The following is a 27,112-nucleotide window of genomic DNA, read 5'->3' as shown; positions in this document are numbered from 1 at the left end:
ATCCTTATTTATTCAGCTCATGGCTTTTTTTGTGCATCCTGAATCTCATGATCTTTATCTTCAACAACTGTTAAACTTTTTGTCTTTGAATATTTCTTCTCTTTCTTTTGTATTCTCCTCTTCTGAAACTCTTATTCTTTCTCATTCTATCTTCCATATCTGCAATTACTCATTCATATCTTTGTCTTTGTGATGCATTCTGAATTGGAATCAAATCTCTCTTCCAGGACATTAATTTTCTCTTTAGCCATATCTAGTCCATTAAAATTAATGACTACAATTATTACTTCTATAAGTTTTATTTGTTTCTTTTTCAAATATGTATTTTCTTTTTTCATAGTACCTTGTACATTTATTACGTTTTTAATTATTTTATGTCTATAAGCATCCTAAACATACTTATAGTCTCTGTACAATAGATCTATTATCTGAAGTTATTGGGAATCTGATCCCAATGTCTGTTCTATCTGTTGATACTCTCTCATGGTGATTGTTTCCCATAAGTTTTGTAATTTTGGAGGGTAAGCTTGTCTTCAGTGTGGCTTTATTTATGGGGATCCTGTGTGGCCTGGGCTGTGACTCAATAGAGAGTTTTGTATTTGGTTCATGACTGCACGGCATCATGGCCTAGAATCACATTTTTATGTTAATATCTCATATCAAATATTCATAGACCATATACATAGCATAAATTCAAACCTCAAACCTAAGTACAGCATTATTAGGTTCTTGGTTCCGAATTCTTGATTCACAGTTGAGAGGCAATTCTTTGTACCCAGATCTCTGGTTAAGACAGACAAATTTTTTTTGTTGTCTCCCTGTGCCAATGGCTTCCTTGGCAATGCCTCCATTTGGTCCATGATGGAGCCACAAAGCATAGGTCTCTGCATTCACAATTACTTGCCTTTCCAGTTCAAGTTCCCAAGATAACCAATGTAGTCCCTATGTCTTTAGACTAAATGTGGCTGGCTTATCTCAGGTTAGGAATCCACACCCAATACAATTAGCTGTAGACACTGACAGGGTCTCTTAGCACTTAAGGAACTCCCTTTGGGGCTGTTCTGGACAGAGAACTTCTCTAGAAAGAAGGCCTAGAGGAACGTAGGAAATGATCGTTGGAGGAAATAATTAGCACTCTGCAAACAATAACTTTTCTCAAATACTTCTCTTGTATGAGCTCTGCCCTCGGTGATTGTATAGCCTCCACTATGGGCATAAAATTGTTAAGTGTAAGAGTCTGAACTGTTGCAACCAGGAAGGTGTTGATAGCATCTCCCAGGAAAGATCAAGGTGTGCATGTTTCTGCAAGGCAGTGGAATTTGTTTTCAACTCAGTTAAATTTGGAAGTTACCATTCCACATAGCACCTAGCCCGGTGCCTGACATAGTAGATATTCAAAAAATATTTGTTGGAACAAAATATCAAACATTTCCTCCACTCTGCAGTAAGGAGATCATGCAGTGCACAGAGGCAGCAGGCAGAAAGTATTGAAAGAGACAGAAAGCTGCACGGCCATGCCAAGAGAAAAATAAATCTTTCCCAGAGAAATAAGTAAGTCAAAGCAGGCAGTTAGCAAAGAAGGCTGGAGGAAAATGACCTCTTTAAAGGCTCACAGCTTGGAGTGGACGTGGAGGGAGCACATACACCATGATGGAGAAGGTTCTTCAGTTCATAAATAAGGGCCCTGTCCCAGGTAGGGACATCCCACACAGACCCTCCCAGCATGGGATCACCTATGAACTTGAGTGTTACATTAAGATAAATTACAGGGGCCGGCCTGGTGGCGCAGCAGTTAAGTTCACACCTTCTGCTTTTCGGCGCCCCGGGGTTCGCCGGTTCGGATCCCGGGTGTGGACATGACACCACTTGGCATGCCATGCTGTGGTAGGCATCCCACATATAAAGTAGAGGAAGATGGGCACAGATGTTAGCTCAGGGCCAGGCTTCCTCAGCAAAAAGAAGAGGACTGGCAGTGGTTAGCGCAGGGCTAATCTTCCTCAAAAAAAGATAAAGTACACCCCACAAAAAACAGAAGCAACTCTGTTAGGAACATCTGCATAAGGGATTTAAGGAGAAGGAACTGAAAAAATTTTAAAGAGACCCACTGTGTTAGTTATTTGTACACATTAATACCCTTGTTAATAATGTACTAAAATATATGTAGTTGAAATCATCCTGTGGATTCCTTCTTCATACGTTATTTTCGGCTTTTGTGTTTAACACCCAAATTCAAGGATCTCTCCAAATGCTGTTATAAATAGATATGTGGGTTAGCCGAGAGCTGCAGCCAAAGTTTGGGAGCTAAAGAAGCAGTTCCCCCTAAAGGATGCAGCCTTACCCAGGATTTCTTTTTTCTAAGTCTGCTACTCATTAGATCGAGCCTACAAATGGAATCTCCAAAAGTTCCTTAGGAAAGTCTTCGGGGTGGCCATCTGGTTGAAAGGGGGAGCTAGCAGACTTGATTTGAAACTTTATGTGTCAAGTATGCCACGTTTCTATGCAAATTGTGCATTTATTAAGCTTGGCTTGGGGAGAACGGAGGTTAGACCTCATCCCCCAAGCTAATCTTTGGTCCCACAGAACCTGGAGACTGAACAGAGGACTCTGTACAAAAAAACTCTGGAGAATAAAACTCAGAACATGAAAAAGATGACTGCAGTGCCAATACAGGGTCCAGGGCAGCTTTGTAGGCAAAGTGTTGGGCTGTTTTGGCTTTTCAAAACACTCAAACCACCTGTCCCCCAGGATCACAGTGGTGCCATGCTGTCCCCTTGCCCGTTCTGATGGACAGAACTCACGACAGGAGACTTCCTTGATGAATTCAATAGAACTCAACTATGTCACAGACCTGGAACATCTAATACCGATAACGACCTCAACATTGAACCTTGGGTTGCTTTCCCAACAGTAGCTCCACAGTTGTTCTCAGATGAAATCAAATTACTGTGGAAAAAATGCGTCAGACCTCCCTTCCCACAGCGGGGTGAAAAGGGCAGCTTCCTGGGTTACCACCCGTGGAAAACACCATCTCACCAGCTTACAGGTGGTGTTATTCAAGCATGGGAATGCGTGGAATGTGTCAAATGTGTGTGTCAAATGTGTGTCAAATTAGGTAGCCTCCCTCTTGAAACCGTTAAATCTTTGCATCTCATTGTATGGAGGAATCATAGACGGGGCCACTGATGGGAACCCAGCAACATAACAACTGGAACCAAGCATCTCGATACAGAAACAAGGAGGTGACCAAAAGTGGCCCAAAGGCGGTGACTGAGCCTTGCATGTTTTACCTTCCTTTCCCCAGGTAATTCTTTCCAGAAATGCTACTGGGTGGCAGTCCCCCCACCCCTTCCAGCATTCCTGAAAATATTTAAGATATGGGATAAGCACTCAGACTTCAAATTTATATAAGACGCTTAGGTGAAAAGACACTATTCTGTGTATATTGAGCATTCAGAACTCTGGGGCAGCTTCAGGCTGGAAAATACCATTCCACTCCCCTCCCCACTGGTACTCCCTCTGTGGGCACCACAGAGAACCAGAAGGTACACTTGCTGTGGGGCCCCATGACTGGATGTCAGCCCAGAGTGTTGTGAGTCCCGGGACATTTCCTGAGGCCTCATTCAGTTTCCTCTCTCTCAGTATAATTGTGAGAAATAAAGGCAGTAACGACATCAAGCACATACTAAGTAAACCTTTCCATTTCAGGATCCCGTGGTACCTGAGACAATGTCTTGCGGTGGCTTTGTCCTAATCCTCTGCAGTGGGCACTTGTGTTCTTGCTTGCCCAGCTCCCATTCCCTCTTTCTCTGATGAGAGCTCCTCAATTTTCTCCTGGAGAACCTCTCTGCCATTGCTCATGGTTTGGGTGCCCTCCTCTGGCCAACAGCTGAGAATGTGACCCAAGCCAGACCACCTGGAATTGCCCTTCTGGGAACGTGGATCTGAGGCAGGAGGGCACCTGGAGAGAAAACCTTCAGAGCTAATTAAAGGTGGCTCTAAAGGACCTGTCTATCTGTCCCTGTTCTCCACACCCCTGCAGCTGCCCTGATCCTCACTCCTTCCTCAGGTTCTGGGAGCTACTCCCTCTCATTACAGTCAACTATCTGCTTCTTGGCGCCAGCGTGGACTTCTGTTCCTCGAATAATGTGTCTTGGTGCCCCCTTCCCTGCACAGATGAAGAATCCAATTCCCTGCTCATGGGAACCAATGTGGAAGCAGGACGAGAAGCAAGCCTCCAGACTGGCAGACTGTGCCCCGTCCACTGCACCCTCCCAGGGACTCTCTCCTTGGCCTCTTGCCTTCTCCTCCCTGCCACATCATTCTCCGTGTTCCACATCATTCCAACTCGCAAACCATCATCTATTTCAACTCTCAAGTCTCTTTTTCCTCTGGTACCAGGCTATTTTCATAAATCTTTCATTTTAAAATAAATCTTGGTGTCTCATTCACCACAACATTTCTAAAATTCATTCCTCTGCCCCATTCCTCTGCCAACGTGCTCATTCCAGAGGAGGGCCCTTCCCACTTGAATGTTGGCAACATCCCGGCCTCTTGGCTTCCTCTCCTGCCACCTTCCTCTCTCCCAAAGAGAAAATGAGGTTTGGACTTGGGTGGGTTGAAAACCCATCCATGCATGCCATGCATAACATTCCCTTCCTCAGCACTGATGCATTCTGAGACAAAAAGGCCTTTGATAATGTTTCTCTCGGGGTCCATTTGGCGCCATTTTGTGAATTGAGCAGCGTTGGCCAAGTTCCCCCTGCTGGAGAGTGAGCAGTGGTAAATGATGAAGGGCGAGCTCAGTCCCTGCCCAGGTCTATGGGCTGCCTATACAGGGGAGCCCTGTGATTTGCCACATCCTCATTCAACCCAGGGGTTGAGGGCATGAACATGGTACATGGTATCTATTCCACCTAAACATGTTTCACCTAATTGAGCCTCTACAAAAATGGCCCTGTTTGGCAGCCAGGGATCGTACCCACCCCTCAGGAAGTGGTTACATATTAGAATTCAGGGTACCTCTTGCAGCTGGGAAACACATTCTACAGGCTGTCCTCTGGGGGCCCATAAGGAATTCACACCTGTGATTAACTTAACTGGCCGCCCGATTTCCCTAAAGCCCTGTACAGATCCAGTTGAGGGAGCAGCTCGCTGGCAATGAACAACTTGAGTTTTTAAAAGAGAAATCAAGGTACAACAGATTCAGGTAATTTAGCATATCACAATAAACACTGTGACTGGAGCTGAGCTGGATTATTGCCGACATACACAACAAAGAGTGGGAATGGATATGTACGACCTAACACCTATTATTAGATTTATGCTGAACATTTTTAAAAGTTTTTCTGGTATGAAATATTGAATTTGCTATCCACAAGAAGTTTCCCATGCTACTTAAAATTAGATTAGTAATTTATTTTTGTGTGGTATTCAGAAGAAGCATGTTGTACAATAGAATGACCACATGTGTGGAACATGTGTTTGTGTTTCCGTTGGGAGAAATTATTTTTATAAATGCAGGCTGAAGAACCTATTTTTAAATGAATTCTCTTAAACTTAAAATTCATTTTAAAGCTAAGCCCCGACTACCATTATAAAAAGAGAGAGAGAGAGAGAGAGAATGTGGGCAGAATTCAACAACTACTTTCATGACTATGTTGCATTAGGTGAGTTCTCTAAATGATCTTTTAAACTCAAGGTTCTGGCTTCAAAACTAGATTTCATTCTCCTCCTTGTCTGTAGTGTAGTCTTGTGCCCCCAAAAGTTGAATCATGGGCAGAAGTTTCCAGTATTTTCATTCCCTCCCTGCTTTGAAGTCCATTAATCTTCATGTTGATTTTCCCTCCACCCTCTTGAAAAAATGTATGCGTCCCCAAGATGGAAAGCCAGGAGCTGGCACCTTGGGACGAGATCACATGGAATGGGAATGGCAAGAAAGGCCAGTGCCTGGCCAGTGTGGTAAGCCACCACCACAAACCATGGCCGGCATCTCAAGAAGGGAAGTGAGTCAGTCTTCTGAATTCTGTGGTGATGAGCCCCACAGCCTCTGTCACCCTCTTCCCTCCCTGTGGGTGCACGCCTGACCAAGCACGGGGCCTCCTGGTGTGAGGCAGGGCCAGACAGATGTTCTTTTGTCCTTGACACAACCATGCAAATTGCTGCTCTTGAGTATCAAGTGCTGTCCATAATCTTAATCTAAACTCACTTAAAATCAGCATATTTATTTCCAGTAAAGAGAAATTGAATAATACATGTCTACAGCGGACTATATAGTCAGGTTTTTTTGAAGTGACTTCAGAACAGATGAAATTACTATATACATATGTACATATGAAGAACAAACATGTATATGACTAAATAGGAATCTATTTAGTGTATTTGGGTGAATGCAATTGAATGAATCTATTCATCCGAACATTCCACCCATATAAAAACACACACATGCACAAGTATAATGGCTATAGAAAGTCAGACTGATGAGGATGATAATACTACCACTACCAACAGGTATCTGAAGAGTAGCTCAAATTACTAGTCCCAGTTGTCAAGGCATTTATAGTCTAATTAGTTAAACACACACACACACGCGCACACATGCACACACCAGTCATTGAAACCTCAGGATCTTATCTGATTCTTCCCTCTCCTTTACCTTGTGCACCAATTTGGTTCCCAAGGCTTGTTCATTCCACCTCCATAAATCTCATATTTACCTCTCTGTCTTTTCCTCTTCAACTCTGGCTCTTTCAGGCCCTCTCGCTTCTTCCCAGACTACAGCAGTAGCTTCCTTTCAGGCATAGGATGTTGCCTTTAAGAGTCCACCCACATGGGCAGGGCCGACAGAGGCACACACTCACCCCGCCACCCCCTGCTCTCTCAGCCCGAACAGACTATGTTAATTGATCCCAGTGCCCTTCCACATGGCTGCACAGCCCTTCGCAGCACAGCCCTCCAAGGTCACTACCAATTTATCAGAGTTCTTCTGGAAACAGAATTATTTCCCATCCTGATCTAGGTCCTTTAAAACAAGATTCTTCACCCAGGACTGAGCATCAGCATCACAGGTGCTTGAACAGCACCTAAGATCTAAATCAGGCACGAAAGGTGGGCACGATTTTCGATGTGCACTCTTCACTGAGCACTAAGTATTAAACGAACCCAAACCAGAAAGTTTTGGCCCCTCCAAATCCTCTCTCTCCTCTGCTTTTGCCACCAGCTGCCTTATAACCCTCACTGATTCCTACTCACATCTACAAATCTTGAACTTTCCCTTGCCAGCTCATGACATCTTCCACGTGGACCCCAGGTACATTAGGCCAAGACCAATACCAGGACAGATATATGCTCCACGAAGCAGATGTCAGGATGCGATTAGATGTGCAAAGTTTACCAGGGTAAAGACCGATGAGAGAAAGTGTGGAAGGAGCCAGGAGAGGCTGGGAGAGCTGTCATATGGCAATGCAGGTCTGACCCCATGAAAAGGAGAGAGAGAAGGAAGGAAGGTTGGGTGGAAGCCCCTTGACCCGCAGTGCAGTCCTAAGGCAAGTTTGCAAGGCCTTTGGGAAGTCCTGGAGCCAAGGTCACCCATCAGAGGAGTCTGGTGTCTTAGCTTGCCTGCTGTGCTGGGTCACTGGCTGAGAGCAGGCCACAGGAAGCACGGCCTGGGCTCAAACCCAACAACCTCAGGTGACAGCAGTTGAGGCCTCGGCCAATTAATAACTCTCCCCGCAGTTGGAAATCTGAGAGGTGCATTCTCAGAGCTGCCATACCAGGTAACTAACAGCAGCGAGGGCTGCTGGATTTAACAAATGAAAATACAGGACGCCAAGTTAAATTTGAATTTCAGATAAATAACGAATAATTTTTAGTCCAAGTATGTCCCATATACAAATGTCCTATATTTTCTCCAGCAACCCTAACGGCAGCTCTTCTGTACTAGGCTTTCTCTGTGATGATCCTTCATCTTTTCAGTCCTAACAGGTCTCTCCCCCACTGGTCTCTCTCCTACTCAGTCACCCATCCTCCCCACTCCTCTAGATCCTCTTCTGGGAACACTATCCTGGTCATGCCACCTCCCCACCCAAGAAACTTCCACTAGCTGCCATGGCTTTCAGAATAAACCTCAAATTCCTCGGGCTGACATTCAGCCTTATTTTGCAACCCTGATTCCCACTGACCTTTACAGCCCCTGCACTCCAATCAGACCAGACCTTGTGGTTATCAAGACACACCCTGCAGTTCCAGACATCCTGCTTCTGCTCATGCAAGTTCCCCTCCCTGGAATGCCTTTCCCAGAACAGCCTCCCCCCAGACCTCTGCATTTCCACATTTGACCTGTGCTTCAAAGCCAGCTCAAACACTGCTTTCCCCTTGAAGAGCTAAGCTATGTACACCATTGCCCTGCCCAGAATCCCTGACACCTAGTGACACAGGCAGAAGCCAAAATAACATAGAAAGACATACTTGATGCGCCCTGAATGCCAAGCTTTCCATACAGAGTGGATTTGAGCAAACAACATTTCTCGCTTCCATGTGTGGCATTAATATCAACAGCTCTTGTACAGCCAACAGGGTAAGTCATGCTTTTAGCCCGGGTGCAAATGTTTAATTAATCAGGCCGCCGTCCTTGTCCGCCCTTGACTGGGTTTCCCTGATGATTACCCACCAGAAACTCAGCCCTTTAATGCAAACAATGTCCTGATTAATTTTTTGTGCCTGCACCAGGTTAGGGGAGCAGGTCCTTCATTAGCGAGCCAGCCTGAACTGCATCGTTCGGTCCTGAAAACTCAAACCTCATTTCATAACAAGTGTCTTTCCATCTTCTTGTGTGTCAAACCTTTTCTTAACTCCCTTTCCTTTTTCCTAACTTTGATTTGGGGGAAGGAAGTTTGCATCCAGTGACTATAAAATATTAAATTGTGCTGACTTTAGCGGAGGTGTGCGGTTGACTGGCTGGTGAGTACGTGCCCCCTCCAGGCGCCATGCAGCCTGCACCCCTTCGCGAGGTGGGGTGTGCCCGCCCTTCGTGAATGGCACAGGCATTCACTGCTTCAGCTCTTGCTCTCTCCCCCACTAGAAAAGGGAGGGAAATCAGATGATGAAATGAAAACCTTTAAATAAAATATCATTCACACAAAGGAAAAGAATTTTCCTCTGGGTCATTATCAGTGGAAACCCAGTGAAAAGATAATAAGCACAAGATTCCTGATTAATTAAACATTTGTGCTCATTGTATGCAATTATTCTGGGGAAAATCAACTCCGGGACATCTGTTTACTCAACCTTGGGCTGAGAAACCCCCGCACTACCTCTGGCCTGCATCTCCAGGCACAGTGTCAAGCGCAGAACTGATAGCACGTAAGCCCGAGGAATACGCCCACTAATTTTCCAGGTTGGAAACAGATGACCGTGCTTCGTGAGCGATAAATTATGAAGGCTGAGTAAACTCGTAGAGGGTTAATTGGGGAAATCTAAAGTGACGATATATTAATATAATACATATTTACCAGGGTACCTAATCATTTTCTGCTACAATCAGACGTAGATAAACATTTTCATGAATGCTTCCACTGTTTTTGCTTTTTCCTCAGTGAAACCGCATTTCCCACTTTTTCGTTTTCACCCAGTGTCTGAGGCCGTTTGGGCTGCTCTATGAAAATACCACAGACTGGGTAGCTCATAAATAACAGAAATTCATTTCCAGATCTGGAGGCTGGAAGTCTTGGGATCAGGGCACCAGCACGGTCGGGTGAGCACCGTCTTCTGGGTTGCAGACTGCTGACTTCCTGCTGGGTCCTCACATGGCAGAAGGGTCAATGGACCTCTCTGGAGCCTCTCTGAGAGGGCACTAATCCCAGTCGTGAGGGCTCCACCCTCCTGACCTCATCATCTCCCAAAGGCCCCACCTCCTGATACCACCACCTTGGAGGTTAGGATTTTAACATATGCAGTGGGGATGGGGCACAAATATTCAGATCTTAGTACCCAGTTAGGTCTCCAGTTTCAGTGATTTTCCTAGTACCACTAAGCCCTTAATTGTCATCTCTGTCTTATCTTCCTCCCGTAGCAGTTGGGGCAGGTTTGTGAGGGCACAGGAACGGGCGGAAGTGGATGCTTCTCCTTTGGTCACTTGAGAAGCAAAACCCACAGGTCATAAACTGAGGATCAAGATTCAAGAGTAGGTTAACCGGGAAGTGAAGCGGAGGCCCATGAGGTCAAAGGGGAGGAGACTGGGGCAGGAAGGGAGCAAGGACTGGAGACCCACTGGCTGGAATCCAGATGCCTGGAGCAGCTGCGGTGACTCTCTGACAGTAACCTGAGACCCCCAGGAGGGGAGTCTGATTCTTAGCCAGAGACCCTTCACTGGAGGTGACCAAGTGAGCACAAATGTTTGAGGAATCGCTAATGACTGGGGGATTCTCCCTGTCTGTCCAACACAACGTGCATCTGCTGAGACTCTGGCTCTGGATGTCCTCAGATCTAGCAAGTCGAGAACTCCAAAACCATTAGGTTTCCGTGTGAGGAGACATGGGTTACCACCCACTCCTTGACCCTGGTCCTCTCCAGTGAAATGGGTGAATTAATCATACTGTTTTAGGAGGCACAGCAGCAGAGATGTGACTCCGGTACCTGGTTGATAATCTCCATCTGGCCATAATCGGTGGGAAGAAGAGAGTGGATAGGTAAGCATTATGATGAAAGGCTTTGACAGCATCTTCTCAAACCAGGATGCCCACCAAGGGACGAAATGAAAAAGCAAACAGTGCCCTCCATTTCTCCCACCCCCTAAAAAACAAAAAGAAAAGAAGAGGTGACTTGGGTATCCTTGGAGGTAAAACATCTTTTCAAAAAAGAGTATAACTGATGCAGGTGGAGTCTGTGCAGGAGATAGAAATGATCATCTTCCTGAGGTTGTCTATGGAGTGCCAGATTCTAAAGGGCAAGACATCCCAACATACTGGGCCTCCCAGGACTATCTGTGAGTGGTCCTAAATCTCAGATGCCATATGTGTAGATATACCTTCTCCATAAATCCTCTTGCTTATTGTTTCTATTTGTTACGTCCAAGATGCGTGGCCACAACTTCCTTTGGTCACCTGACTTGCTGGGATGGGACTACCTCTTGATTTGTGCTCTAGATTCCAGAATGGGGAGAGTTGTTCAGGGTATGCCTTTTTTTCGTTAGTGCCATCAAGTCTGCTAGCGACCCTGTGGACAGCAAAGCAGAACCCTGCCCAGTCTATTTGCAACATCCTCTCATCTTCCAGCACTATATCAGACAATGCTCCACTGCTATTCATAGGGTTTTCATGGACAATTTTTTGGAAATAGGTGGCCAAGTCCTTGTTCCTAGTCTGGCTTAGTCTGGAAGCTCCACTGAAACCTGTCCACCATGGGTGACTCTGCTGGTATTTGAACTATACCAGTGGCATAGCGTTCAGCATCACAGCAACACGCAGCCACCACAGTATGACAACTGACAGACAGGTGGTGTGGTTCCCTAACCTGGAAACGAACCAGGCCCACAGCCAGTGAGAGCACCGAATCTTAACTGCTAGACCACTAGGGCTGGCTGCATGGTATGTAGCAGAAGATAAATCAAACCTGTGAAAGAAAGTGGCCAACGGTCCCTGTTCTGGACCTGAACTACTAAGTCTGTCTCAACATACCAATAACTCTTACTCCCATTTAGAGTAATTGCTCTCATAAAGGGTCCACCTTCCCAGAGGTAGACAGGAAGCATGAGATGTTAGGAGCTGGCTCCTCCTAGTTCAGAATAGTCTCCTTTTAGAGTGGATGTTACAAGTTTGATTATGTGGATCTGGGCTAGTTTGAGACAGGACAGGATTAAGGCACTGTATTCCTTTCTATTGTTGCTGTAACAAATGACCACAAACTTAGTAGCTTAAAACAACACCAATTTGTTACTTATAGTTCTGGAGATCAGAGGTCCAAAATAAGACTTCCCATGCTAAAATCAAGGGGAGACAGGGCTGCATTTCTTTGCAGGCTCTAGGCGAGCGTGCATTTCCTGGCCTTTTCGAGTTTCTCGAGGCAGCCTGCATTTCTGGGCTCATGGCCCTTCCTCTATCGTCAAGAGTACCACTCCAACCTTTGCTTCACTCCTTACATCTCCTTTTTCTATCTTTGACCCTCTTGTCTCCCTCTTATAAGGGCCCTTCTGATTACATTGGGCCCACACAGACAACACAGGACAATCTCCTCATCTCAATATTCGTAACCACATCAGCAAAGTCCCTTTTGCCATGTAAGCTAACATAACCCCAGGTTCCCAGTACTAGAATGTGAACATCTTTAGGGGGATGGGAGGCATTATTCTGTCTAACACAGACACATCTGAACACTCAAAGGCCTCAGCTGCGACTGACCAGTGGAGTTCCTTACTGATCTTGAGATGGACAGCTCCTGGAACATGCAAAGTGAAAAACAAAAACATGTTGTATAGCAGTTGGTAATGCCCAATGAACCCCAGAAATTCACAAACATCTTTGCCTATTCTTCAGGTCTCCCACTTGAAAAGTTCTGACTCCTTGATGGACTTCATGCAAACATCTTGGCTGTGCTGAACATGCCCCAAGAATTCCATCCCTAGCCTCACAAATTCATTTCTTTGGACAAGGCCTGGGGTTGCACTGCCCCAAATCATGAGGGATAAATTAGGGTATCAGCTCTTAAGTCAAGGTGTCAAGCTTCCTTGTTTCTCAGGATGTTGATCATGTTGCCATACTAACAATGGCTCACAGTCAAATTCAAACAAATTTGAGAAAAACACAGTTAAGGTCCAACCTAATTAAATCTATTTGAGTCAAAGAGATTTTTTAATTTGAGGACCTGTCAGAGCCTCAAGAATTTCACGAGAGTGTTGTTAGTCAGAATGAACAAGCAGTTCAAATCACTAAAAGGGGAATATAGAATACAATGTACCCCTACATTCTTTGACCTCAGAACGCCTTAGTAGCAGGGCACCTATTTATGTCTTCTAGAACTTGGGTTCCGTGGAACAGATCTTGGACAACACTGAATCAGGATATTAACTATGGAGATGATAATGCTCTGTCCAGGGTTTGATCAGGGTACTGATAATTCAATGTATAGAGGGTTGTTTACTACTCTTCAACCTCTTGGTTGTGGGTGAAATGCCAGCACCCCAAGGTTTCACTCTACAAAGGCCTCTGCTGCAGGGTCTGCAACTGACTCAGCTGGTGGGATTGAGGAGGACACCATCCTGTGTCAGAAGCAGAACATCCCATCTTTCTTCTTTACAGAGAACAAAGGGGCCTGGAAAGAAAGCAAACGGGCCCAAAGATGCTATACCATCAGTTTATGCCTTTTTATTTGCACACGATCTCAAATTTAGGTTCAGCAATGAAGTATACCCACCTGGCAGGAATATGGAGAGACTACTATGTTTTGTATCTGAAAACATCTCCGGTAGACAACGTATTTTTCCAGGAACTCAGACACAGGACAGCAGTCCCCATTCAGGGGCTCCCTAGCTGAATCTGGAGAACTGGTGTGGCAAAGGGATGAGGTGGTTACCACCGGTCACTCGCCTCTCCACAGACCTAGTCGGCAAGAGCAGTGTATCCTACTGCTGGGTGGGAAGACTTCTTGGCCCTCAGAGCAGCCACAGTCACCCAACCCATGGTCCCCCTTCTGCAGAAATTAACATGACATTTCCATTCTGTCAGTTTGGACAGGATAAAGAGATGGCAGCTATAAGAACACGTGGGAGGTCTCCAGACTCCTTTAACTTCCCTTGAGACTTTCCTGGAACTGAGCCAGTAAATTCGATACCTCCCAAATGAATAATATTTTCCTTGTTTCAAAGTCTGTTCGGATATGAAGTTCCTTGTATACTCTACCGCTCACTGCTGGAGGGCCCATGGCCTCCCTCCAGTCATGACCACTCCATCCCCGGCCCATGTGACTACTTGCCCCTGAGCCTAATCACCTCTCTCTCCCTGGGTCCTACATAAGCTAGCAGCGAAGGTTCTGGGTTCCCTCCTGCATCAGTCAGGAGAGGCTTCTCAGGCTGCAGTAACAAACAACCCCCACATTTCAGTTGCATAATAATGCCAAAGTGTATTTCTCACTCATTCCGCGTGCTCATCTCTGGTCAGCAGGGGGCTCTGCTCCACACTGGCCTCACTGGGTCTCGGGCAGCAGATCCTGCACCATGTAGAGCACAGCTAGTCACATGGGGGAAGGGAGGAAAATGGAAGATCTTTTTTTTTTTTTCCTTTTTCTCCCCAAAGACCCCTGGTACATAGTTGTATATTCTTCGTTGTGGGTCCTTCTAGTTGTGGCATGTGGGACGCTGCCTCAGCATGGCTTGATGAGCAGTGCCATGTCCGCGCCCAGGATTCGAACCAACGAAACACTGGGCTGCCTGCAGCGGAGCGAGCGAACTTAACCAGTCAGCCATGGGGCCAGCCCCAAAAAATATGGAACGCTTCACGAATTTCCGTGTCATCCTTGCGCAGGGGCCATGCTAATCTTCTCTGTATCGTTCCAATTTTAGTATACGTGCTGCTGAAGCGAGCACGGCAGATCTTGTACTGACTCTCAAAGACACATTTTTTGCTCACATTTCATTATTAATATTTTTCATAGCAGCTATCCTTTATGGAATACCTAGTCTAGGTCAAACACGTTACAATCATCTGATCCCCACCACAACAGACTTTTGAGATATTTATTTCCTCCATTTTTCAAACAAGGGACCCAAGTCTTAGAGACATTAAGTCACTTATTGCCAATCCAGCAAGTGGCCGAAACTGCCTTTGAGTCCCAGTCCAGCCAGCTCCCACATCCCTGCTTTTAAGTAACGTGGCTTTCTCACTAAGAGAACTTTCTCCGACTTCTAAGCTTATTTATGTGAAAAATATTACAAAAATACAATTAAATCAGTTATATATTTAAAGACTTGTCTTATTGAAAGGGGAAAGTTTAAATGAAAAATGTAAAATATAGCAAAAAGCACATAACAAGTAGTGCAATACTACCTTCATCCTGGGTATTCGTCTGCTGGTGAAATTGCCAGCACATTTGCCTGCTTACCCTTATGAGAAGAACGTCATGTGTTCAGTAATTGTTTATTTACCTTTTTTCCCCAAACATCTTCTGACAAGTCTCTGAATAACTCATTCACATTTTAAAAGAGATTTTTCAGTGCCAGAGCCCATGGATGACATCTCTGCTGCCTCGAAGCCTCTGATCAGTGACATCAAGCTTTCCATTTGAGGTCCTTAAATCCATGCTCAGAATCAACAGAATGAATTTACACATTTGTCGTGCTTAATGCCTTGAGTCCTTCAGTTAACCAGTTGTAGAAATATTTGCATTTCCAGAATATTTTGATGTTTTATGGAGATAATGAAAGTGTATCTTTAAAATCCAGACTGCTCTGGAAAATCCAGAATATATGGTAGTTATAGATTGTAGCTGTTCCAAAACCAACAGTAGTGCTTAAAAAATAAAATAGGAACACCTTCCTTTTGGTATTTGTATTTTCTTGGTATAACTCAACTAATTAATTGACTTAGCATTGCCCAGGTAGAGGGTTATTTTTCTTTCTACAAGTGAAATTTCTCTAACTGTGGCTTGTCTTTCTCTATCTCTCTCTCATACGTACACCCCTATCACCCCTTACCTAAACCCACATTGCCTTTGCAGCTCAACTCTTGCCCTTGCCTATGAAACAATGATTGAATACACCCAAAGTCTGGGAGCCTTCTGTCTTCCTAATGACAGAAGTTGAAGTTCCTTCCATAAGGAATTGGGCTCTACTTAGAATGGTCCCTCATCCATCCACCTGCAGATGTCACCCAATTTACTTTCAGCAGGCGCTGGATGGGAACCATCAACTCACTTAGCTTTGTTCCCATCACTTACAAACATCTGAAGATGTTCATTCCAGGGACTTTCATCTGGTTCTTAGACAGGAGAAGCTGGAGAGACAGGTCAGAACTCAGAATCCTTCCTCTAGGTGTGCAGGGCAATGTGGTGCCATTCCATAAAAGTCATGGGGTAGGAGTCAATGCCCAAATCTAAGGCTTTGGAGAAGGACGTTGAAAGGAAACTGTTAATGTTTTGCCTTTGCAACAGACTTATTCCTACTTTCTTAAATTAATCTACTACTTCTTTAGATTTAGTCAGTCTTCCAAATAATCCTCAAAGTAAAAGCCTGTTATCCATAGGCAAAATTGTTCAATCTTGGCTGCTAACTCAAACGACAAAAAGCCATGACTAGAGAGGGATTTCTCTGGAAAAGAATGTTGGTGGGTCTGGGTGATGTCTTCTGAGTTCACACCATCTCGGAAAAAAGGCCATTCTAGGCTTTCTAAGGGTCCAGTTCCCCATAACCCTCTGTAGCTCCCTGAGTGTCAGCATCTTTCTGAAAAGCATGGTAAGGAGGAAAAGTAGAACCAATCCTCCAATGAACTGAGGGGGTTGACAAGGCCTCTGCATTGGAGCATGACTACGTCAGGGGCCATTCACATTATATTCTGTGTGAACAGTGATCCCTGGGGTTATGCAGCCCTAGAAGGTGAGCTGAGGGTAAGAAGGGAGTCTTTGATTCATTGCTGATTATGCTTAAATGATCAGAATTTATTCAATGAAGACCCAAGTTGCTTAAGAAGTTAATGAATGAAGAAGGTTCAAGTATTATCAGGAAGAGAAAATAATAATATTTGAATTACTATGCTGCTGCATTAGATACAACAAAAAATTATTTCTTGCTGTTGCTTCAATATTAATTGATATATGTACAAAGAAACCCACCTTAGACCTTTGGACCCCTCTGTGGTATGGCAACCAATGGAGTCATCTCCTGCCCTTTCTCACTGTTGCCCAGCCTCCAGTTTTGCTAAAGATAAGGCTGGCTATAAGCTTCTTAGAAATAATGACATCATGTCTTTCTCATTGCTCACAGCTTCTTCTACAAGTTAGTCAAGAAAGAACTTAAAAAATGACAATTCATTTAAGAGGCAATACAACAGGTTAACAAACATCACAAACACATCGAACAATGTTGAACATCCATTCTGCCCTCCTTCTCCTGGACTTTCCTGTACTTGAGAAGCTCAAAATCTCAAAACCACTTTTATGGGACTCCCTTGAAGCTAGGGCTCCAGAAGCGGTTGAAGGCAGAAGTGTGGTAAGGCTGTGTTTTGTGGTCCTTCTGCAGTTTCCACTGGCAATCGCTGGCTGGGCTCTCTGGTTTTCCTGTAGAGACTCCCAAGCTGTGGGGGCTTCATGTGGCAGGAGCAGTTCTTTCTGTGATGCAGTCTGTGGCACAGCCCTCCAAGTCATATATGAGAGCTCAACTGAGGCCTGTTTCTTCTGTAGAGCACGTAATGAGATGAGTCTTCCCCATAAACTGGATCCAGTGAATTCTGTTCCCTGCTACTGAACCTGACTGATTCCAAGTTCACCCAGCGTCAGTTACAATCAAAGAAATGAAAATTGCCTCCTAAAGTAGCAAAATGCGTTAATGATGCCATGTAATACTGGTGCAGATGCAATGAAACAGGCATTCTCAACATCGAAGGTTGAAAAACAAGTATAAACCCTTAGGAAAGCGATTGAGTATAAGAATCAAGAAATTTAAAAAGTCTATATCCGTTGACCCAGGTATCTTTCTTCTTAGAATCCTAATTTTAAAATATAGAAAAATGCTATATGTACTATGACACCCACTGCAGTATTATTTATAATAATTAGAAGGTGGAAGCAAGCTAAAACTACAGTCATAAGGAATGTAAAATAATCAGGTTGTCTGTGTGGCTTGGCCGTAGTAACATGAGGGTACATCTATATGATTCTACTAAATTTTAAAATCAAAATGGTAAATTTTTTGTGCAGTGTGATATGACAAGTAAAACATGCAAATATGCACGGAAAATATAAAGTCAACATGCCAAAGTGAGAAAATAGTATTCTCTGGGTGACAAGCTAGGCAGAATTTTTTTAAATTTCTTTCACTTTTCTGGGTTTTTCCCTTTAATTTCTTTAATTAAAATGTACATTTTTAAATAGAAAAATAAACTTTTTTAAAAAAAGTTATCTCTAAATGCACCAACATAAAACCTTTTGTGGCTAAGTTTCTACCATTCAAATTCATCATCCCCCTCCCATCATCCAATATTTATTAAGCAGGCCCTTTAATGTCACAAGACTCTACTGCCATGCATTGATTTTTATGATCTTACTGGAAAACTGCGAGGTGCGTGGAAGGGGATCTGTGCCTGGTGTCTGCATGCACATCATACATCACTTTGGGTTGCCAGACAGCCAAGGAAAAACACCATAAACACTAATTTTTACTCCTAGATGGCTTAGTAATTTGCTAAATTTCCTCGTAATTGCTTCTAATTATTCATTACATTAGAGTAGAAGGTGGTGGCTATAAATTTTCAATGAAAACAAAATTTAAATACAATGCATCCAAAATGTCTCCGCAGACCCAAGTGGCAACCTGTTTTCCTTATTAGGAAAATCTGACAGACACTGGCAACACATGCTGCTTCTTAATGTGACAGGGGAGACTGAGCCAAGAAAGCAACACTGAGAGTTTGATGGAGCTCTGTGAGGAGCCTGCAGAAACAGTGCACCAACTACCTCATTCAGGTATGGAAGCATCTGGAAGCTGACCTCTTCTGGGGCGGGGAGTTTTCTCTGCTCTCCTGCACCCTCCCTGTGAGGTGTCAGCATCTCCTGGTAATTCAGAGCAAGGCTTGTCGTTACTCTATTCATTCACTCTTCCTTTCATTCACAAAAGAGATACCAAGCCCCTGCTCTGAGTGAGGCAGCGCGCGAAACAAAGAAGACTCTCCTGAAGGAGGCTGAGGAAAGGCGACCTACAGTGAGACACCATCACCCACGGTGGTGGATTGCGCTCCGGAGTGGCACCATAGTAATGCTACCTGAGTTCTGAAAAGCTTCATGGAGGAGGTGGCAATGGAACTGGACCTTAAAGGACATTTAAAATTTGACAGGGTATGTATCTGCTGTGGAACATAGTAGGACAGTTCATCAAAAAGTTAAACATAGAGTTACCATATGATCCAGCAATGCCAATTCTGGGTACATACCCCAAAGAAGTGAAAGCTGGGACACAAACAGATGCTTGCACACCCATGTTGATAGCCACATTATTCACCATGGTCAAAAGGTGAAAGCAACCCAGGTGTCCAACAATGGAGGAATGGATAAAGAATGTGGTATATCCATATGACAAAATATTATTCAGCCTTAAAAAGAAAAGAAATTCTGACACATGCTACAACCTGGACAAACCTTGAAGACATAATAATAACTGAAATAAGCCAGATATAAAAGAATAAATATTGAATAGTTCCACTTACTTGAGGTACCTAGGATAGCAAAATTCATAGAGACAGAAAGGAAAATGGTGGTCAGCAGGAGCTGAGGAGGGAGGGACTGGGGAGTTATTACATCTGTCAGGGAAGATGAAAAAGTTCTGGCGATGGATAGTGGTAATGGTTGCACAACAGTGAGAATGCACTTAATGCCATTGAACTGTACACTTAAAATGGTTAAAATGCTCAATTTTATGTTATATATATTTTACCACAATATAAAAAGTATTAAAAAAATTGACATTGTAGAGAGGAAGGAAGGCACTTAAGGTAGAAAAACAACATGAATCAGAGCACAGAGGTGGGACAGGATGGGCCCCAGTCACGGAACAGAGAGGAGACCAATTTGATTGAAAGATATTGGACTCAAGAAGTGAAATTACCAATAATAACAATAGTAGTAACCAGCAATATAGCCTTTCAGGAGTGTTTATTATGAACCAGGCCCTATGCTGCTGACTTTTGCTAGCATCATCTCATTGTCTTCTCAGTAATCCATGAAGTAGTTACTTTTATTATCCTAAAGTTAGAGGTGAGAAATCTATGGCCCAGAGAGGGCAAATAATTTGCCCTGCAATCATCAGAGCTAGGACCTGACTGTGTCTCTGGCACCAGAGCCCATGCTGTACGCTTGTGCCTCCTGTGGGCAATGCGGGGGGAGAAGTGGGTTGGACCCTTGAACACCAGATTAATGGAGTTGGGCCTTAATGAGTAAAGAGAAGGGATCCAGGAAAGAATTTTGAGCAGCAGAATGGTGTAAAGAGAACTACATTCGGGGAATATTAACCTGTTAGTGAGAGATAAGAGGCCAGAGGGAAACTTGGAATTTTTCCAAGCAATAAATAATGACAACCTGACGGGAGAGGCTGCAATGGGAAGAGGGAGGTGGACAAGAAGCATCTTCAAGGCTCTGGAACAGAATAAATACGGAGAATATTTACCGGGTTTTAACACTGGTAAGATAGTGTAGCTATCAGAAATATGAAGCCCAGGGAGGGAAACAGGATTGTGAAGGAAGAGAGTAAATTGGGAGCATCTGGAATTGAAAATGTTAGTAGATCTCATTGGTGAAGATGTTCCTCAGGCTGTTGGGAAATGAAAGTGTCAGACTTGAGCTTGAGAAGTTCAAACACTCAGGCAGGAAACCTACGGCAGCCAGTGGGAGGGTTGAGATCCCAAGGCTGAAACCTACAAATTCAAACTTGTAGAAGTTCCTCAGATGCCGGCTGGCTCCCTGCCTGCTCACCTAGTTTACAGACTCTCTATCCAGGCACACCAATCCTGTCAATCATCCGTGAACAGACAACAAAGGAATATCAGACACTTGAGGAGATCTCAAATATGAGTAAGAAAGACCAAGATAAACAAACACAAACAAATGACCCGAGAGGAACTGGAGGTGACTCAGTGAACCAAAGTTACCCTCATTAGTATTCTGCAAGAGATTTGAGACAAAACTGTGTCCATGAAATGAAAACATTCTGCTATTATAAAAGAATAACCAGCAATCCATAAAGAATTCTTTGAAATGAAAATTATTAGTGTCATCGTAACAAAATTTCAACAGAAAATTTGGAGGCAAAGTAAAGGAAATATCCCAGAAAGCAGACCAAGTAATTAACAAAACCTAAGACACAATAAGAGAAAAGAGACCCAGATGATGAATCCAGGAGGGCCAACTTCTGACCAATGAAGGAAATAATACAAGAAGGAAAGCTCATCAGTCTATATGTCAAAGGAGTCCATTGAGTTTCCAGCACAAGAAATAAGAGAACCATACACACAGCCAGCCCTGATGGCATAGTGGTTAAAGTTCAGCACTCTCACCCACCATTTCAGTGGCCCAGGTTCACTTCCCGGTCGGGGAACCACACCACTTGCCTGTCAGCTGCCATGCTCTGGTGGCAACCCACACAGAAGAACTAGAAGGACTTACAACCAGGATACACAACCATGCACTGGGGCTTTGGGGAGGAAAAAAAAGAGAGAGAGAACCATACCTAGATACATCCTTGTAAAACCTTCACACCAAGGATGAGGGGATCCTAGAATCTTCCAGAGCTAAAAAGACAGGCCACCGTCATGGATGTTGCGGGCATGGGAACAAAGTGGACAGCTGGGGCCACACGTGAGACATTGTCCATGTGACGGCTTCAGTCTTGAAGGGCCTACCATGGGCAGCACAGAGGAAAATTCCAGTTAGCCAGAATTTAATTCCTTCCTATCTTTGCCCTAACTTGCAGGCAAGAACTTGCTATTTGCTGAGCAGTCCACAAGGGTCTGATGCTATCAGCAGGACAGAGTGATCAGGGAATGAAGGGAGAGCATCCTCTCTCATCATTTCCTCAGGCTCCACAAAGAAGGAATGGACACACCGGCCCCTTGGGAACAAGGATCTGGGTCACCAGGGTGTCTTGGTGTTAGTGATAAGGCCAGCAATCCTTGAGAAGACAAGGGACCTCTGGCTGATGAGCAGGGGTGAGATCTCCTCTAAGAAGAGGAATGCTTGAGTTTCTGCTGAGCTTCTCACACCCTGCTATAGTTTCCTGTTTATCTGTCTCCTCAATTAACTGTAAACTTTGGGAGAGCACGGCTCTACCTTATTTAGCACTTTTTACCTGGCACTTACCCAGTCCTAGTGCCTTGTTCAGTAAATGCTGAATGACTGCATGAACACATGGAGGAATGGATGAATTTCTCCTTTTCTTACAAAGAAAAGGTGACAGTGGCTGCTGGCCGTGCCTCTAAAAAGTATGCACATTCTGCTCCATTATTTTAAAAAACTCTGCATAATTGGGCTCCGTTGTCACTCCTAACAACAAAGAAGACCATTTTGCCTGTCATTCTTCAGAAAAATTGTGAATAATAAGTTCATATGGATTATTAAAACTTCACCTCTAAGAGAATTACACTGCAAAAAATTTAAAACATGGCATTTTTCATACCGCTAACTATCCTTCAAATTGCATCTTTCAGTCCTGTTTCCAGGACTATCTTCCTGTGGCTGTTCCTCAATGTCTGGGCTAAAATTGGCTTCTTTGCCTGTGGTTTTAAAATACATTGACTCACTGTGAGGGCTTCTGCTCAGATGCAAGATCAATACCCCTGCTTTGAAGCCCCATATTGGGACACCTCTGACTAACTCACTTCCACCGTGGTTTCCCAGGGATCCAACAATCCCACTCACCATCCTCATTTAAAGCCCAAATGCTGTCTATGAGCCCTCCCCTAATGGGCATCATGTACACGGAAGGCCAGTGCCCTTCATCCCACACGCATGAGTCAAGTTATAGGCCTCTGGCAGGAGCTTAAGTCTCCTCTCCTCACCTCCTCTGCTTCTACACATGGATCTAGATTGAGGCATTTCAGACCCCAGCCGCTCTTTCTCATTTGCACCCCCGTCCCATGCTCGCTGGAGTCCTGCTCAAAACCAATGACATCATTTGGTCTATAATGCTAAGGACGGAGTGGATTCTTCCTTAGAACTCCCATCTCTTGGGAGTTTCCTTTTTTGCCCTAGACCCCGCAGTAGTAAGGGGCTGCAAGTGAACTAAGCCAGATCTACTCTCAGGGGAAAATTCTTCCTCTCTCTTGCTCTTCCTCTTGTCACTAGCTTGGGCGAAGGGAATCCTCCATATGGTCCGCTCTGACTCCTTAGATGTTTAGATTAGGCTTTGACACCAAATCACAGTCAACAGCAACTCTTATTTGTCTAGATTAGTCCTCTACGCTTGTACTCCCCTCAGGGTCCTCAGAAGGAGGGATAGCTGAAGGTGTAGGCAGAATTTGAGTGTGAACATCCCGTGTCTTGCCCGTCTATGTATGTCTATAGACATCTTTTGATTCCCTATTTCCTTGTCACTTACCAAACCACTCTGGAAATTTCGCCTCCTCGGTAGAAAGAAGAGACTCTCCCTCACTTCACCTACTGTGTGTGTGAACCTGCCACAGCCACTGTCTCTAAGTCACACTAAATGTTATCTTCTCCTATTTCTTTTCCCTCCTAAAATCCACTTATGTATGATTTTAGCAGTATGTAATGAGACAAGGAGGCTGTCTCCAGCTGGCCCTCACAGAATTATAGCATTTGGTGAGGGAGGAGGTGAGGAGTGAATGGAGAGGGATGGTCATCATGGTCCCATCTCTGGTCCTCAGTTTTGCATGGTCTGAAGATGATGATTGGCTGATCCAGAAATCATTGGCTGATTCACAGTAACCAAACTTGTAAGAGATTGATGTATAAATCAGAAAGCCAATGCACTAATTTATAATGGCAGATAGAACTTTCCATTGACTCAAAGGTCCTATCTACTCTTGAGGGAGCTACCTTTCCAGGATCCAGCTGACTAGAGTACAAAGGTAGGAATCAGGTAGTTGACAGAAGACTGTGTCATCAGAGTGAAAGGAGTTGAACAATCTTGTGGGACATTTTGTCCAATTTCTGAAAAGCCTGATGGATTATCCCCACCCTTCTGAAAAAGTTTATCTGATCAATAGCCAGGTTACTTGAGTCCATTAAATACAGAGCCTGATCCCTTGAGGAAAACTAGATAGTACCCTCAAACTCAGGCTGCCCAGCTCAATTTTCCCTACGCTCTGTCCGTATCACTACCATCCTGATTAACGTGGTGAATGAAGTCTTAGAGGGCTGTTTTCTCTTTTGTATGTATTTATCATATGTCGTGTGTGTGTGGTGGTGGCTGAGGGTGGTCCTCCGTTCAATCACCTAAATTCAAAGGCTAGCTGATGTCTTTGTATCTCACCATTATAATGCTCACACTGCATATTCACCATGTTGGGAATCACTGACGTAATTTCTACATCTGTTAGTAGCTGTCAAAAAAACAACACAACAAAAATCTCCCAACTTCCTATCTCAGCCATTACCTTGCTGTGTGACCTTGAGCAAATCATTCACCCTCTCTGTGTCTCTTGAACAATATCTTCATTGAGGGAAAAGGGACCAAGTGATTTCTAAGGTCCCTTCCAGCTGTGATTCAAGGATTACATGTCTGAGATCAAGGTCCCCTTCTTTAAAAATCAAATGGTCACATAACACAATGGCTTCCTCATATCTCCTGGGCACACAGCGAAGGGAAATTTGCACTGAAATTGACTAGCGACGTTAGAAAAACAGCAGTGAGAAGGTGCCTAAGTGTCAAGAACTGTCTGGAAGGCCAAGTTCCTGGGCTCAACTGCGTGTCTTACTTAGGTTCCAAAATGATAACATTCACCTACTTGAGAAGCTGTTGGGGGTAGAGGGTGGGGGGGTAAATTTTATAACTATTAAAAAAGGCTCTGAATCACTGAGATGAAATGTACCATATAAGGACTAAATACTCTAACTGGGCCTTTTCTGTCTCATTATTTGCCAGTGAAACTAATCCTGCTGATCTCTAGATAACAGGGGAATTTAGAAACAGAATTCCACGCTTAGATAAAATCCAAATATTCACCCTTGGCCATTAATGAGTGTTATATGTATGAGAATTGGGGTGTCCTGTTTTCCCCTAACTACAAAGTGTCCCTTTGGAGCTCATATTTCACCCCTCCCTGACTCCCCCTGCCCCCCGCAATGCACTTTGCTAAAATGTTTACTGCGAAGGGGAGTCCTTGTGGAAAGGAGATGAAAAGGCCAGGGCTGTGTGCAGACACACTCGGTGGGGAGTCGGGATGGGTTTACAGTAAGCGCAAGCGCCCCACTGGGCCTGCAGCCTTTTACCTCTCACTGGGGGAGGGGGGCAGGGGGGCCTGCCATTGACCAGGTGCTGCAGCCCCAGAAATCAATTCAACACTAATGAGGGCTGCAGCTGGGAACAGAGAGGAGCAAGTGGGAGTTTGCAGATGATGTGGCCAGGCTATCTGAAGACACGACGGAAGCACAAGAAATGGCAACCACCACGTCTGTCCACTTCACCTTCGAACACTGCAAACTCAAAGTTGGGTAATACAAGCCAGTAGTGAAGGCCCAAAGCAGACGTTCAGATACAGGAGGCTTTCCTGGTTGAAATGGAGGTTTTAACTAATTTGTCAGCCCAGGGTACAACCAGCACCAGAGATGACAAATAAACAAAAAGAAAAAAAGATGATGCTGTTAAGATTCTATGCCCTTGAGAATGTGGAAAAATTCAGACAAGAAAAGGAAAAGTAACATACTTAACAGCTATTGCTCGTCTCTTGTAGACCAAGGATCAAGAACCGATGACCCATGGGAGAAATCTTGCCCAGTGGCATGCTTTCCTTCTTTGACCAAGTATTGGCTTTGTGTTGTGTTTCGTTCTGTTTTGTTTTCATTTTGAAAGTCTTTGGGGAGTTATCAGGACTGCATATTGTGTGACTCCAGGTGCGCGTTCCCAGTGTGGTAGCACCCCACTACCCCCCAGTTCACCAACTGCCCCGCGGCTCCCTTCCACTGAGCCACAGCCACACTTCTGTGACCTGGCTTGTCCCTACAGATGTCTAAGTTTGATATCAAGCTGTAGAATATCAAGGTTTCTTAGTAGAGCTAGGCAAGGGTCTGTGGACTAGAGAGTGACAGTGTGCTGCTCTTGAGGCTTGTTTGACGCTGGGAGTTGCCAGAGGTGGTAAATCTCCTTCCCCTGAGAGCTTTTAACATTATGCAAGAGTCTGGCCTTGGGAGCATGACTTGTCCCATTGCATCTACAGTGGAAGGCAAACTAGGTGTATTCTTTTTTATATAAATATATATATGATCCTACTATATAAATACATATATATCTCAGCTATATATATATATATATATATATATATATATATCAGCTTTGAGATATAATTTACATACTATATAATTTACCCATTTAGAGTATACGATTCAGTGGTTTTTAGTATATTCATGGATATATGCAACCATCACCAGTCAATTTTAGAACTTTCTCATCAACTTAAAAAGAAAACCTCTATTGGGGCAAGCCAGGTGGCACAGCGGTTAAGTTCGCACTTTCCACTTTGGTGGCCCAGGGTTCGCCGGTTCAGATCCCGGGTGTGGACATGGCACCACTTGGTATGCCATGCTGTGGCAGGCGTCCCACATATAAAGTAGAGGAAGATGGGCACGGATTTTAGCTCAGGGCTAGTCTTCCTTAGCAAAAAGAGGAGGATTGGCAGCAGATGTTAGCTCAGGGCTAATCTTCCTCAAAAAAAAAAAAGAAAGAAACCCTCTATCTTTTAGCAGTCAGTCCCACTCTGCCCACCCTAGGCAACAATTAATGTATACTCTGTCTCTGTAGATTTGCCTATTCTGGACATTTCATATCAATGGAATCACATAATATGTGGTCGTTTGTGGCTGGCTCCTTTCACTTAGCATAACGTTTTCAAGGTTCTTCCATGTTGTAGAATGAATCACTATTTCATTTCGTTTTATGGCCAAATAATATTCCATTTTATGGATATACTAGATTTCATATATCCATCCACCACCTAATGGACATTTGGGTTGGTTCCATTTTTTGCTATTATAAATGATGTTGCTGTAAACATTCGTGTCAAAGTTTTTGTGTGGACATATGTTGTCATTTCTTTTAGGCACACATTGAAGAGTGGAATTATTGCTGGATCACATGGTAACTCTATGTTTAACCATTTGAGAAACTGCCAGGCTTGTTTTCAAAAGTGGCTACATCATTTTACATTCCCACTAGCAATGTATGAGGATTCTGATTTCCCCATATCCTCACCAACAC

General features: G+C 44.1%; 1 long non-coding RNA gene and 1 other non-coding gene across 3 annotated transcripts in view; both read right to left on the bottom strand.

Moving 5' to 3' along the window:
• Positions 1-6,820, bottom strand: part of LOC139078744 (uncharacterized) — a 29,445-nt gene extending 22,625 nt beyond the window's left edge. Inside the window, exon 1 of one of the 2 annotated variants that reach the window (XR_011531786.1) lies at positions 6,714-6,820. This is a non-coding gene — a long non-coding RNA (uncharacterized lncRNA). The remainder of the gene's footprint in view (positions 1-6,713) is intronic. The other variant, XR_011531787.1, reaches the window with a different exon arrangement.
• Positions 6,821-14,462: 7,642 nt separating this feature from the next.
• LOC139078817 (U6 spliceosomal RNA) lies at positions 14,463-14,569 on the bottom strand. The gene has a single exon (XR_011531929.1). It is a non-coding gene; the product is annotated as a U6 spliceosomal RNA (small nuclear RNA).
• Positions 14,570-27,112: the final 12,543 nt, after the last annotated feature.

The sequence above is a fragment of the Equus przewalskii genome, chromosome 22 (genome assembly GCF_037783145.1).
Source record: "Equus przewalskii isolate Varuska chromosome 22, EquPr2, whole genome shotgun sequence".
In the NCBI taxonomy this organism is placed as follows: domain Eukaryota; kingdom Metazoa; phylum Chordata; class Mammalia; order Perissodactyla; family Equidae; genus Equus; species Equus przewalskii.
Note: the sequence above shows the minus strand (reverse complement) of the source record. Positions and strands in the feature narration are given on the sequence as shown.